Source organism: Rattus rattus, chromosome 4, assembly GCF_011064425.1.
Source record: "Rattus rattus isolate New Zealand chromosome 4, Rrattus_CSIRO_v1, whole genome shotgun sequence".
NCBI classification, from domain to species: domain Eukaryota; kingdom Metazoa; phylum Chordata; class Mammalia; order Rodentia; family Muridae; genus Rattus; species Rattus rattus.
Genome location: NC_046157.1, coordinates 108,326,549 through 108,341,049, shown reverse-complemented (window position 1 = coordinate 108,341,049; position 14,501 = coordinate 108,326,549).

The window sequence follows — 14,501 nt, the reverse complement described above, 5'->3', positions numbered from 1 at the left end:
GATGCTTAATACTGATCCCCAAGGTCTGGTTGCCTCAGGGAAGAGACAATCCTCAAGTTTATCAAGTGATGTTATGCAACCTCGCTCCTTAATTTAAAACTGTTGGTAAAATAAAGATGTGGACAGCTTGTAGTTGGGCAGAAGAGAAGCAGTTAGGGCTTCAGTTGCTGGGCTTGGAGTCTGAGGAGAGACCATGAGGAAGAGGGCAGAGAGCAGAGGAGAAGATACTAGGGGTAGGTGGATCACGAAGACATGACCATGAGTGCTGACCAGTTGAAGTAGGAGAGGCCCAGGCATAACGTGACAAATTATATCCCGGGGTTATTAATAGGAAAGTAGATCAATAGCATAGAGGGTTCATATCTGTTCTGCTCCACTACTTTTACAGCTTGTTATAAATATAAAGGGTTTTTTTTGTCTTTTATTTAGGAACTAAATGATCAAAGGTGGGGTTGAAACTCCCAATTAATTTTCATAACAGGTTAAAGGTGAGAATTTGTGCTCGCCTTCTCCATGACAGGATTCTGTCTCATTTGAATGTGTGGAGGTCTTGTGAGTTATCACACACCCACGTGAGTTCATATGTGCATCAGCCCTGTTGTAGCTGGAATATGTGGTTCCCTTGAAGAGCCACGAAGAACCACCACCCTGGTTCTTACAGTCTTTCTGCCTTCCCTGAGCCTTGAGGAGAGGAGGTTTGAAGAACAAATCTGATTTAGGGTTTGCTCCAAGGTTTCTCACTGTCTGCACATTGTCCGGTTGTGAGTCCCTGTGTGTTGATTGTCATGTAGTGTAAGGAGAAGCTTCCCTGTTGATGTTTGAGAGTCTCATTGATGTATGGATAAAGCAACATAGAAGTAACTTTGCTGTGCTAAAAGACTGAACTCCTTCCTTTTGTGTACTTACTTGTTTGTTTTGTTTGGGTGGATTATTGTTTGGAAAGAGGAAGAATATGAATTAGGAGTGGGAAGGAAGGAGGGGAATATAGGGTAGATGCTGAGAGAGGAGAAACAATATGATCAAACTTATAGTATTAAAAAATTTAAAATTTCATTAAGTTCTTACCCTGACATTTCACAATTGCAATTACAGTATATAGATGAACACAGGAGCAACAAAAAGTTACTATTCTAAAGTTTTAATATCTGGTCTCTATTTTGAGCTGGCAATTACTTCCTCAGCTCAAGTGACTAAAGTTTTATAAAATGCTATTGCTCCAACACTCAGAATATCCCATAGGTTTAGGAGAAGAGTGGATTGTTTTGTTCTTAAATTTGAAGTCAATTAGTCATCTTTATCATCATACTCTAAAGATGAAGAGCTAATGGAAGGACTGAAGGAGCTGAATGGGATTGCAACCCCATAGGAGGAATAGTATTAACTAACCAAACCACCCAGAGCTCCCAGGGACTAAACCACCAACCAAAGAGTACACATGGAGGCACCCATGGCTCCAGCCGCATATGTAAGATGGCCTGATCTGGCATCAGTGGGAGGAGAGGCCCTTGTTCCTGTGGAGGTTTGATGCCCCAGTGTAGGAGGATGCTGAAATGGTGAGGTGGGAATGGATGAGTGGGTAGAGGAGCACCCTCATAGAGGCAAAAGGGAGGAGGAAGAGGGAGGGGGATGGGGGGTTGTGAAGGGGAAACTGGGAAGGGGGATATCATTTGAAATGTAAAAGAATAAAATGATTAATAAAAAAGAAAGATGAACACAAACAGATTTGCTTTGCATGTTATTTATATATTTTCCTTGTGTGGTTTTATCAATCCAATTTATAAGACACTACTGCAACGCTAATATTATAACATACTCTCTACTCAATTCACATACATTTTGTCTTGAGGAAGTAAGTATTGGTAGTTCTTTTGCCTTCAGATGGACAAGAGAGATGTATTAGGTTAGCATATGTTGTACTCCTATTGTTGATAATAATAGATTTTTGTTTAATTATGCAAAAAAAAAACCCTTAAGAAATTTGAACTTCCTTACATACAAAAACTCCTTTCAACAAGTCATCCAACATCTTGGTTTGTTCTCAACAGGGTCTGACTGTGTTCTCATGGATAGTCTAGAACTCTTTAGGTAAAGCATGCTGGAGCTTAGAACACTCTATATAAACCAGCGTGTGACTTGCAGTCACAGAGACTCACTGGTCTCTGCTTCCCAAGTGTTGGGATGAAAAGCCTGCAACATCACATCTGGCCTAAGCATTTATTATGCAAAGCTGATTACATAATATGGCATAATTTAAAAGTTTGTTCTTTAATATGAACATCATATAGAAGTGTGTTCTTAGCACAGCACAAATGTTCATACTTTATTATATCTTGAAAATATTAAATATTAAGTGGTTTGTTTATTATTTTATCAAGTTTTACAACATAATTAATTGAGTCAATTTTCTTGTTAATATTTCCATTACTTGCACTTTCGTCATTATAATTAAAATGCCCATGAAAATATTTATCGAAGATTTATTTAACTTCTTTTGTTTAATAGGTTTTCTAAGGCGATAGATAATATTGAGATCAAATATGAAATATACTAAGTGTTTAATATACCCTGTGCATGTCCTTTTAAAACACTGTAGTAATTCACATTGCTCTCCATAATGTATGTTACTTTAATATATAAATATTAATCCAGCTTTTAATATCTTACATATCATCTATTGCTAATAAGTTTTTCTTGTGTGAACAACAAAACAAAGCTATTATAAATTACAATTTTAGTACTATTTATCTTCAATTTGGCGTCTCTTATTTCTATTATGATCTTCAATTCCAGTGTTTGATCTATTTTGGACTGTTTCTCTTTCATAAAAATGTAAAAGAAATTTTATGACTTCATCTCATTACACAGTAAATGGTGACATGATATTCTTAAGTTAGAATTAGATACTAAATGTCAATCAAAAATTGACATAATTTGCTGTTAACTATGCATAAAATGTCTTCAGATATATTTTTCTACTTCTATTAGCACCTTGGGAAACATTAATCTCAGAACAATTGAGAAACACTGACTAAGCTGTTAATTTTAAATGACATATTAGTAACTGTCATTTAAATGGATAGATGGAACTGTAACTAAATTAATGGTAGAAAAATAACTTTCTTATTAGTTTCTGAAAGCTAAATTACCTATAAAATATAACGTTGAGCATTTAATAATATGATCATGCAATACAGATAAAGAGTTACATTTTTGAAATAAAACTTTTGTGTGTTGAAAGTTAGATTTAAGATTTGGAGACCAATTCTTTCTTGGGTAATATTTAAAGCAATCAATCAATCATGACTAGACTTACATGTGATAAGTCACATACTGTGGTGCATAAGAGCTAAGACTACCCATTGCTCTGCTGCTCATTGTTTTATGAAAGAACCCTCGAAAGCTTGATGTTTTGTATAGAAAAATATGTTAACATTCATTAATCAGATAATACAAATATTTGTAGAAAATAGTTAAGTGTTTTTGCACATATGTGTTGGGCAAAGCAAAATGTCTAAAGAAACATTTAAAATTAACTGAAATGTGTGTTCATTCAGGTTTTCTTTGAAAATGACAAAGGGATTGGTCATGAAAACAGTATCGCAGTATTCAATAGGTGACCTTGCATAACCAGTGATGGTACCATAAAGTTTTTTTTATATAATAAATGGAAAACACTCTAAAGTGGAACTAAAATCAACTCATGCTTTTAAATGTGTTCCCCAGCTCAAATTTCTAATGACCTTTCTCAAAGTAGAGTGATGCTTTTGAATTGACACTTCATTGTTCCTGGGGGTGGAAGTGTGGGGATATTATTCACTTTGTGGGAAACATCTGTGTTTCAGAAGAACATCTGTTCCATTAACTTTCCATGGGAGGAATTTTATTGCTGAGTCATTTAAGGTTCTAGTAATTTATAAGATACCATATTTATTTCCAGAGCAAAAATGGCCTAAGATAATTGTAATAGGTTTTTCCTTAATACAAAGTTTTATATTCAAAGCATCTTAACATAAGCATACTCAGAGTATAAAATGTTTCACTTATGATTTTCTATTCCTTGATTTTCTGTTATATATTCACACTAATGTTCATTCTGTGGTTAGAATGTAATGTAAAAAAGTATTCATATAATTTAAAGAGTGTCTCATATTTTATCTTCTCTGAATCTTCTTTGAAAAGAAAGCAAAGTTATGTGTATATAATTCATGTCAAATGTACACTTGCCCATTACAATAACTTTTTCATATCGCCCTTTGAATATTACACACATTCTTCACTAACAACTGGCAATAACTTACTAAGTATGAAGCACAATTAAGGGGGTGCAGAGAAAACCAGGATGCAAATGCCATAGCTCCTGGTTTCCAGGGCAACAATTTGCCTAATGGTTCTCATTAAATCAGCCTGCTTATATCTCTCTTCCTCTTCCTCTCTATTCTATCCTTCCTTGCACAAAGTACAAGTTTAATATAATCATTTAAGGTATTCTATTTTAAGGATCTTATTATAAAATGTATTGAATAAGGTATTATTCCTTCCATCTTATGACTGAGAAAATAAAAACAATAGAAATGATTAATTTCCAAGGTCTACATTTAATGGAATTTTGGCTCATTTATATTTTTAAATATGTTTTTAATTGGAAAAAATTGTTATTTTCCCCTCCATTCCCTCAAAACCATTCTAGTAACTCTCACTCAAAACTCTCCTAATCTCCCCTTACTCTAAAGTTGATTGCTAACTTTTCTTTGATTATTAGTATTATATATAAAATCATATATGTGTGTATGCCATGCCAAAAATGTAAATATAATCTGTTGTAACATCTTTAAGAAAGCACAATTCAGTATAATAGAAAATTTTGGGCCACTAATAGATTCTCTTATACTTAATATATGCATTTATACTTCTCAGTGTCTCCTAAATGCCTTTATATTGTGTTCTAGTCTTTCCAAATTTTAGTGGTATTATAGTATAGTTTCTCAAGATTTTGAAAATTATATTCTTTATATTGAATAAGGAGCATTTGATTTCAACATGGTAGCTTAATATTGAGGAGACATATCTAGCAATATTATAAATTATGTGCAAATTAGTATGTTTAATAATGAAATTCCCATTTCTCTTTGCTAACTCTGAGAAACTATATTCCACCAAAAGATTACTGTTCCTTTTGTGCAGTGTTGTCTATTGCTTCTGAGTCATTTGTCTAGCAAGTCACAGTTATTCCTAGATTCCCTTGCAGGTAAATGGAGTCACATAACTTGTTTTCAAAAATGGAATAAGAGAAATGACATATATCACCTGTGTACAAAAATGAGCCAAAGGCACAGGTGCTTCTCTATCACTCACCTGTATGCTAACTGGAAGGATGTGACAGTCTTAAAGTTTGTCTCTTAGGTCAGAAATTGTTCCAAGTTGCTGATGTGAAAAACAGAGGAAATTTTGTAAGAACTGACAATATTTTCCTTGTGAATAAAAAACTAACATTTTAGGCTATGTTAGTTATGAGAAATGTTATGGGCTCACCCAGTATAATCTGCTGCCACCAGAGCCTCATTATCATCTTAGGCTTTCTGTTGCAGGTTGGTCGTGTGCACTGTGGATTCACGTGATGATTTCTATGCCCAGACATCTGTCTACACTTGGTCAAGGGCATGGTCAAGCATCTCCAGTCTCAATGTTATGTTAAAGTTGTTTTCTACCATCTACAATTGGTTAATAAAAAGCTGACTTAGCCTATGAATCAGAAGAGGAGATTGGAAGGCTGAATTTCCAATCCTAGCCAAGATTCTCAGGTAGAGAGAAGTGAATGAAGGACCATGAGGAGAGAAAGGAAGAGCACACATGGTGATGAAGGAGAGGGTCCAAGAGGAGGTGTAATAAGCAATTCATCAAGGGATTCACCAGGAGGATATACACAGAGCAGAGTAAGAAAGGATAAAACTCAGATTGACAGTGGAAATAGTTATCTTAAACTGTTAGAATAGCTGAGTATCCACCCAGTCATCATGCTTAAAACTTGTTCATAAACTTAATACCTCTTTGTTTTAGGGAGCAGGATATCATGATTAAATTACAATTTACAGACAGCATTCAGTGTATATATGATCAATTAGCTAATTTTTATTTGTTCTTGGCTAGATCTATGTTTTGGAGTACCAGAAATTTTCAACAGAAAAGAAAGGGAGTTGAAGAGAACCAAATACACACACACACACACATACACACATACACACACACACACACACACACACACACATCTCTCTCTCTCTCTCTCTCTCTCTCTCTCTCTCTCTCTCTCTCTCCTTTTGTCTCTAACAAATAAACAAGCAGAAAACAACAACAAATAAGAGAATAAATCATAGAAGGAATTATGGGAATTTTAAAGAACAGTTCCAGTGATTCAATAAGAAATAATTTAAAAATATAAATTCTGAGTGGCCAGTGTCTACAAATTAACTCCTCTTAAGGAAAAAAAAAAAGCTACAAATCTGTAGTCAAATTATGAAAAATTTACCAGGCTGTAATGTCCAATTAGAATTAATATTACATATTTTTAGCATACTAGTCTAAGGCTGAATACAATGAAAAATAGGAAGTGTGGATATGATCAAGTAAATACGAGTGCTTAATCTCTCTTGCAGAGGACCTGGGTTTGAATATCACCCACACTGAGGTTCATAACTACATATGACGCGCATATCTCCAGGTCCAAGGGATCTGATATCCTCTTATGATGTGTATGGCATCCTACCCTTGTGTGATATACATACATGCACTCATCCACAAACCCATACATACCAAGGTAAAATAAATATGAGAAAGCAATCAAGCAGGCAAGCAGGAAAGAGACAGACAAACAAAGGAAGACTAACGTAGAAATTCAGGGCTCAGAACTGTAAGAAGACTACTTTCAGTTACTGCAGACTAGAAAACTGTACTTTAATTAAATGTTCAAATTCAGATACTTTTACTAGGCTAGGACTGAGACTTTAATTTTACCTCTTAGATGAAACAGAAAAAAATGGTGAGAAATGCTGTTGATCTCAAGGTTGCATAGCCTCTTCATGGAAAAACTAGTCTACAGTAAGAACTCCTGAGAGGGGTCAATGTAGGTTTTCTGATCCCTTGTGTGCACATAACCCTCAGCAAACATTTGAAAACAGAGAATAAGTTTAAGTCATTACAGAACTTACCTGAACAAAAAATGGTTTGCAGTAGACAAAGACCCTTTGAGTGTTTCCTAAGTGACAGTGAATGCACATAACGAACACTTCGCATCTAGGCCCTACCATTTGCTCCATATTTTGAGCAATTTCCTGGAGCAACTTGACAGAGTGTCACGTTTTTCCCTCTGTGATTCAGGTGATTTTATTTTGACACAGTGCTAAAGAGAAATGATGGACTGTAGGAAATTTTCAAGAGTAGTCAGATAATTTCATTTCAAAGCATCCCACTCACAGAATGCAATTTCTCTTAAATGGGTACTTTAACTAAACTGTTTTTTTCAAAGGTTCAAAGAGAAAATTTAATTGAGTGTTTTCAAATAACTGCTTCTGGAAAGAGCCCATAGCAGTCTGTGTTCCTTAACCAAGAGCCTTCACCGTTTCAGAAAGACTGTTTGAAAGTTCAAGTGAAATACTGTGGAGGGGGTTGACACTGAATTCTATTTCAAAGATATTTAAGAGGGCACAGAAGTGAGAGCAGGGCACTGGTAGATGCCAAATTATCATTCTTCATATATATGCACAAGTGTCATCTTTCCAATTTCTATAAATTTAAAGGACCAACACATTTTCATTTAAACAGCAAGTAGGAATTAAATCTGTGGACATTGTGATGGAAATTTTGTAGACCTTCGTAATGTAGGAGAGGTTGATGTCCTATTTTAAATTTATACTTTAAATTAATATACAAAATACTTTCCTTTTAGTATTTTCCTATTTGATTGTTTTTGCTTGGTCCTTCTCTGTCCACCCCAGCCCCCTTCTGTGTCCTACTGTCCCTTTCACACCCTTCTATATCCTATAGTCCTGTTATCTGTCCACCGACCTCATTTCCCCTTCTCATGTCCTTGCTAGTTTCATGATATGCATCTAGACCCACACCCACTCTAATAAACTCTTATGTAAGTAAAGCATCCACACATGTGACAACACATGTAGTACTTATCTTTGTGAGACTGGATATCTCAAGTTGATTTCTAGATCCACGTGATTTTTTATACTGAATTTCAACAGAATGAGAAAATTGAAAGACTTGCCAAAAGGCATCTAACTCAAGACTTCATACTGTATACAAAAGAATTAAAAATCATCTGTGGGGAACACAGATGATTTAATCAAGGTCAAAGAGTAAATCATTAAAAGACCAAATTTTCATTTCGTTGTGAGATACTGAGTTCTGTGGTTTGGTAATTAGTAGGCTCATGTAGATTTCTAAAAGGAACAGAGACATACCAAACTGTACTCTCATTTCCCTTTACAATAGTCATGAATAATGTAAAGTACCTTGGTGTAACTCTAACCAAGCAAGTGAAAGATTTGTATGACAAGAACTTCAACTCTCTGAAGAAAGAAATTGAAGAAGATCTCAAAAGATAGAAAGATCTTCCATGCTCATGGATTGGAAGGATTAATATTGTAAAAATGCCATCTTGCCCAAATGAATCTACAGATTTGATTCAATGCAATGCCCACCAAAATTCCAACTCAATTTTTCATAGTTAGAAAGAGCATTTTCAAATTCATTTGCAATAACAAAAAACCCACAAAAGTATAAACTATTCTCAACAATAAAAGAACTTCTGAGTGAATCACCATCCCTAACATCAAGCTGTATTATGAACAGTGATGATAAAAAGTGCATGGTATTGGTACACAGACAGGCAGGTAGATCAATGGAATAGAATGAAAAACCCAGAAATGAATCCATATACCTCTGATCACTTGATCTTTGACAAAGGAGCTAAAACCATACAGTGGAAAAAAGACAGCATTTTCAACAAGTGGTGCTGGTTCAACTGGAGGGACAGCATGTAGAAGAATATAATTTGATCCCTTTCTATCTCCTTGTACAAAGCTCAAGTCCAAGTGGATCAAGACCTCCACATAAAACTAGATACACTGAAATTAATAGAAGAGATATTGGAGAAGAACCTAGAACACATAGGGACTGGGGAAATTTCCTGAACATAAATCAATGGGTTATGCTCTAAGATCAAGAATCAACAAATGGGACCTCGTAAAATTGCAAAGCTTCTGTGAGGCAAAAGACACTGTCAATAGGACAAAATGGCAACTAAAAGATTGGGAAAAGATTGTTACCAATCCTGCATCCGATGGAGGGCTCATATCCAATATATACAAAGAGCTCAAGAAGTTAGACTCCAGAGAACCAAATAACTCTAGTAAAACATGGGATACATGGCTAAACAAAGAATTCTCAGCTGAGGAATATCAAATGGCTGAGAAGTACCTAAAGAAATGCTCAACATCTTTAGTAATCAGGGAAATGCAAATCAAAACAATCCTAAGATTCCACCTTACACCAGTCAGAATGGCTAAGATCAAAAACTCAGGTGAAAACGGATGCTGGTGAGGATGTTGAGAAAGAGGAACACTCCTCCATTGTTGGGATTGCAAGCTGGTATAACCACTCTGGAAATCACTTTGGAGGTTTCCCAGAAAACTGGACATAGTATTACCAGAGGACCCAGCTATACCACATCTGGGCATATATCCAAAATATGTTCCAACATATAAAAAAGACACATGCTCTACTATGTTCATAGCAGCCTTCTTTATAATAGAAGCTGGAAAGAACCAGATGCCCTTCCACAGAGGAATGGATACAGAAAGTGTGGTACATTTACAAATGGAGTACTACTCAGCAATTGAAAACAATGACTTCATGAAATCCTTAAGAAAATGGATGGAATTAGAAAATATCATCCTTAGTGAGGTAGCCCAGTCACAAAAGAACACATATGGTATGCCTTCACTGAGAAGTGGATATTAGTCCAAATGCTCAGATATAATTCATAGACCACATGAAGCTCAAGAAGAAGGAAAACCAAAGTGTGAATGCTTTAGTCCTTCCTTGAAGGCAGAACAAAATACTCAAGGGAGGAAATATGGAGACAAATTGTGGGGTGGACACTGAAGGAAAGGTCATCCAGAGAGTGCCCCACCTAGGGATCTATCCCATATACAGCCATCAAACCTAGTCAGTAAGGCAGATGACAAAAAGTGCTGGCTGACAGGAGACTGATATAGCTGTCTCCTGAGAAGCTCTGCCAGAGCCTGACAAATACAGAGGCAGATGCTTGCAGCAGACCATTGGACTGAGAACAGCATCCCCAGTGGAGGAGTTAGAGAAAGGAGTTGAAGGGGTTTGCAACCCCATAGGAAGAACAATAATATCAAACAACCAGACCCCCCTCCATGAGCTCCTAGGATCTAAACCAAGCAGTACACATGCAGGAATCTATGGCTCCAGATGAATATGTAGCAAAGGGTGGCCTGGTTGGACATCAATGGGAGGAGAGGTCCTTGGTCTTGTGAAGCATTGATGGCCCAATGTAGGAGAATACCACTGTAGGGAGGCAGGAGTGGGTGGGTGGGTGAGTGGGGAAGCAACAGTCATAGAAGCAGAGGAAGGGAGGAAGGGATAGGACAGTTCTGGAGAGGAGTCTGGAAAAGGGGATAACATTTGAAATCTAAATTAAGTATCCAGTAAGAAATAAAATACTAAATGATCCTGCAAAATAATTACAAAGGAAACTTATTTTACATGCAGTTTTGCTGCTTATTCTGCTCAGGTATAATGAGTCAGAATGTCTACTGTAGACACAAAACATCCCAATCAACACAGTTGCCTGAACTTTGAAGCTATACAGTAGTGTGCATTAAACAATTTCCTGTAAGGTTTTTTTCTATTTTTCCTATGGATAATTTTGGGTATAAAAGTGTCAATATGTTCAAACAGAGCTGTTCACAGCAATTAGCATACAAGAATATATTTTAAATCTCATCACTGTATTGAAGATTTTTATGATCTTGAGTATTTCTTAAATCATATTCTATATCTATATTTATGAATTATTAATAATTTCTGGAATATATTAAAGCTTTTATTGGCACTTTTTGAGTTATAGTTCTATATAATCCTGATCTGTCCTTCATCTCTGTTCTGAGGAAAGCAACTTTTACTGCTATAGAGGGCTAGTCTGTCTTTGGCAAAAAAAAAAAATTAGGACATTTAATTTTTCCAATAAGAAATATTTCATAGGTTCAGTCACACAACTGATTCATTCCTGATGATGCTTATTTGTAATGTCAATATCTATAATTTCTCAAAGGAAAAATAGTAACACATTAAAGTTTAAAGATTGGTATGGCCATCAAAAGACTTCATCCCAATGGATTCCAAGGCAGCATCTGGAAACACAACTACTCCCAGCTGACCGAGACTTATATTGAGCATTAGCACTTGCTGGGTAAGAGCTCAATTCTTAAATGCTAGCAGCAGAAACTATTTCACTGCAATATACATATATATCATTAACAACCAATGTAGAAGATAAGAAATATATTTGCTTGGGAACAGGGTAGCTCCAAAGGTATTTTATAGGCTGCAGAGATGGCTTAGTTCAGACGATTGCTTGCTGTACAACCATGAGGTTCTGAGGTCAGATAACCATCCCCGTATATAAGAGGATGTAGTCACTTGCTCTTGGAACTCCAGCATTAGGCTTGTGTGGTATACAGGACAGGAAGGTCAGTAGAACTTCCTGGACAGCCAGACTAGCCAATAAGTGAATTTCAGATTCAATGACCCCTCATGTTCTTATTTCCCCTCTGAGTGAACAGATGTATATACCTGCATACATCCCTGCACACATTTACACACACACAAAGAGATATTTCTAGTTAATTAATTTAAATATAACTTTCATTTCTAGTAAAAATAAATCCCCTACCTGGACCAAAATGAAAATGTGATATTACAGTGAAAAGTCACAAATCCAAACCATAAAAGAGGACAAGTGATGAGTCATGTGAGGTGATTAACATGGGATAATCAGATGTGCTCACGGGAACATCTCCTCCTCATTCTGGTTTCCTGACTAACAAGAAAGGACATGAATATCAAAGACAGTAAATAATTCTGTGAAAAGACTCTGATATGCCACTTGGCATTCGTGCTCACTCTAACAAAACAAGAAGCACTGCTATAGAAAAATTATCACATTCTGTCATGAGTTTTACATATCATTAGGTATTAGCCAACACTTTTGAGCAGATATCTGCGAAACAATGAAGATATACTGTCTTGTACTGATGCTAATTAGACGAATAGATGATTCCTTAATTCTTAATGATGTTCCTATAAGAATTCCTAAAGTTATATTAATAATTATTAAGCTCTTACATACTAGACTGCTATTAAGTTCTTTCTGATGTCAAATCTGGATTGAGATCTCTGCCACTCTTCAAGAGGGACCAGTTAATTGCTTCTGAGACAGCAAGAAAGCATCTACAACTAAAAGCACATTCCAAAAGGTTGTAAAACCATTAATCAAATATCATAAAAAACCCTAACTATTTACTATAGTTGCAAGAACAAAAGATAAAATATTGACTGGGTTTATTTATACAAAACTTCACTAATAATATAATCACAAAAGTTGTGGGTTTTAATTCTCCATGAACATCTGGATTGTTCCTAGCTTCTGGCTATTACAAACAAGGCCACTATGAACAAATTGAAACACAAACCCCTGTAGCCTGATGGAGCACCTTTTGGGTATATTCCCAAGAACTCCACTGGCTCCTGATTTAACATAAAGAATTGATAAATGGGACCTCATGAAATGGGAAAGTTCTTGTAAGGCAAAAGACATAGTTAATAGCGCAAATTGGCAACCTACAGAAAAAATCTTCACTAACCCTACATCCGATAAAGAGCTAATATCCAAGATATATACAGAACTCAAGAAACTAACCAACAAAAAACCAAGCAACCCAACAAAAAATTGAGTATAGAACTAAACAGAGAATTCAGAACAGAGCAATCTTGAATGGCTGAGAATCACCTAAAGAAATGTTCATCCAGATTTTCTAGTTCTGTTTGAATATAGGCTTTTGTAGTAGGATCTGATGATTTTTTGAATTTCTAAAGATTATGTTGTTATGTCTCCCTTTTTATTTCTGATTTTGTTAATTTGGGTGCTCTTTCTTGCTCTCTGGTTAGTCTGGCTAATGGTTTATCTATCTTATTGATTTTTTTCCCTAAGAACCAGCTCCTGGTTTTGTTGATTCTCTGTATAGTTCTTTTTGTCTCTTATTTGGTTGATGTCAGCCATGAGATTGATTATTTCATGCCTTCTACTCCTCTTGGGTGTATTTGCTTCTTTTTGGTCTAGAGCTTTTAGGTGTGCTTTCAAGCTGCTGATGTACTCTCTCTCCTGTTTCTTTTTGGAGCCACTCAGAGCTATGAGTTTTCCTTTGGCACTGCTTTCATAGTGTCTCATGAGTTTGGGAATGTTCTGCCTTCATTTTCATTAAACTCTATGACATCTTTAATTTCTTTTTTTATTTGTTCCTTAACCAAATTATCATTGAGTAGGGCATTGTTCAACTTCTATGTCTATGTGGGCTTTCTGTCATTTTTGTTGTTACTGAAGACCAGCCTTAATCCATAGTGATCTGATAGGATGCATGGGATTATTTCTATCTTCTTGTATCTCTTGAGGCCAGTTTTGTGACTGATTATATGGTCAGTTTTGGAGAAGGTACCATGAGGTACTGAGAAGAAGGTATATTCTTTTGTTTTAGGATGGAATGTTCTATAAAATTCTGTTAAATCCATCTAGTTCATAACTTCTGTTAATTTCTTTATGTCTCTGTTTACTTTTGTTTCCATGATCTGTCCATTGATGGGAGTGAGCTGTTGAAATCTCCCACTATTTTTGTGTGATGTGCAATGTGTGCTTTGAGCTTTAGTGAGGTTTCTTTTATGAATGTACGTACCCTTGCATTTGGAGCATAGATATTCAAGATTGAGTGTTCATTTTGGTGGATTTTTCCTTTGATGAATAAGAAATGTCCTTCCTTATATTTTTGATAACTTTTGTTTGAAAGTCGATTTTATTTGATATTAGAATGACTACTCCAGCTTGTTTATTCAGACCAGTTGCTTGGAAAATTGTTCTCTATCCTCTTACTCTGAGGTAGTGTCTGTCTTTTACACTGAGGTGTGTTTCCTGTATGCAGCAAAATGCTGGATTCTCTCTACTTATGCAGTCTATTAGTCTATATGTTTTTATTGCAGAATTGAGTCCATTGATATTAAGAGATATTAAGGAGGAGTGATTGTTGTTTCCTGTTAATTTTGTTATTATAGGTAGACAATTTTCTAGACAGATACCAGGTACCAAAATTAAATCATGATAAAATAAACCATCTAAACTGTCCCATAACTCCTAAAGAAAT